The sequence below is a fragment of the Microtus ochrogaster genome, unplaced genomic scaffold (genome assembly GCF_000317375.1).
Source record: "Microtus ochrogaster isolate Prairie Vole_2 unplaced genomic scaffold, MicOch1.0 UNK87, whole genome shotgun sequence".
In the NCBI taxonomy this organism is placed as follows: domain Eukaryota; kingdom Metazoa; phylum Chordata; class Mammalia; order Rodentia; family Cricetidae; genus Microtus; species Microtus ochrogaster.
The window spans coordinates 18,167-20,245 of record NW_004949185.1 but is presented as its reverse complement, the minus strand read 5'-3'; positions in this window follow the sequence as shown (position 1 = coordinate 20,245).

Sequence of the window (2,079 nt, the reverse complement as noted above, 5' to 3'; positions counted from 1 at the left end):
GGCTGATCACATGCTTTTTGGTTTCAACATTAGCAGGAAAAAAGCCATACCATTTTAAAATGCCAGCATTCTGGCCCATCCTGCCAGCACAAAGTCTGACTCTTTCAGGCAGGAGGTCCAGCTACAGATCATTTGAGTGTGGTTTGTGAACAGACTGCTGCAGCATGCTTGCCGGCAGGGACCTTGAAATGCCATAGAATTGTGGCCATAAACATGGTTACATCCGGTACCTCTGCCATGAGGCTGGAATCTCAGAAAGCTAAGAAATGGGCTAGATCCAGGCACCGAAGCAATGGCTTTAACCTTAACCATATCACTTAGCAAATTAAAGAAAGAAAGAGAGTAGTTAGGTGTGGTGGCACACATCTTTAATCCCAACACTTGGGAGACAGAGGTGGGCAGACCTCTGAATTCAAAGTGTCATGGCACACACCTTCAATCCCAACATCTGAAAGACAGAGACAGACATATTTCTGTGGGTTCAAGGACAGCCTGGTCTACAGAGTGAATTTCAGGATAACCAAACATACACAGAGAAACCCTGTCTCAAAAAGCCAAAAATGAAAAATTAAAGAAATAGAGGTTAAAATAAAGCCACGTAAAGATGAAAAATACACAGAGAGTCTGGATATTGTATGTTATTATGTTTTCTTTGAATTGTTTGAATGCTGACGAAGGAGCAACAGCTGCTAAAAGATATTTGTTTATAAATTCTGCTGAATTAATCTAAGATAGTTATTTTGAAAATACCTTGACTTTAAAATTGAAGTCAAAAAATATGTTACTTTGGAGAAGAGGTTTTGCTTTTGTTTCCACAGAAAATTAGAGGCTGTGGATTTATTCTGAGTTAAGAAAAATCAGGTTTGATCAAGAAAGACCACATGAGAAATCTCCAGTAGGAACAGATGGCCCGGATGCCTGGGTTCTACATGCAGAACAGATTCAATATGCTGACTGAGATGATCAAGCCTCACAGGATATTCCAGTTAGGACTAAATCATAATTCTACATTTACTTTAGATACCCATAAGTTTCTCAGTTCCCTCAACCAGCACGAAGTAGCTTGGAAAACTACGTCCACATTCCCAAAAAATGGACTATGGCTATTTTCCTTTGTTTATAGTGTTTGTTACAAGTTGTTATGCCTAATGGTCAGAAGAAAAGCTCAACAAAGAATATTAGATTAAGAGTTCATGTGTTTTTTTTTAAGAGGGGGAAGTGGTGTGGGACAATGGTTTATATTCTTTCAATTATATTTTAAATAAATGCTGATTGGCCAGTAGCCAGGCAGGAAGTATAGGCAGGACAACCAGATAGGAATTAGAAGCGAATCAATGAGAACAGGAGAATTCTGGGAAGAAGCAAGTCCTAGTCTGAATTTGTGACCCAGCCACAGAAGAAGTAAGATGTGACTGCCTCGCCAAATAAGGTACTGAGCCACATGGCTAACATAGACAAGAATAATGGGTTAATATAAGTTCTAGAAGTTAATAAGAAGCCTGAGCTAATGAGCCAATTAGTTTATAAGTAATATAGACCTCTTTGTGATGTTTTTGGAAATTAACAATTGTGAGAAACGGGCAGGACAGAAACCCTGACAACAATCTGTCATATGTGTTTTACAAATGTTTTATTTGTCTGTGGCTTACAATTTCATTTTAATAGTATCTTCAGCAAAGCAAAATTAAAAACATCCAACAAATTCCAAGGTACAACTTTTAAATGCATATTTGCCAATTCTTATGGAAGACTTTTTAATCATATTGGCCTATGAGTTTTCCCTGCAGCATCTATTTTGTGGTTTTTGGGAAGGCAATGTTGACTGCACAGGACACATGGAGAATGCTTTGATTTTCCGAAAAGGTCCTGGGAGTTCTTAATGTGTTTAGTGACAGTCATAAATGAAGTCTATTGTTTTATGCAGCTAACATACCCACATAGAAAGAACAAGAATCAACTTAAAACAAAATCATAAATGAAACCATCAGGATATTGTGAATTCTTTAATTTTTAGAAGGTTCAACCTCTTTAATAGGCATGCCAATTTGGATTCTCTGTTCTCCTTGTAGAATATTTTTT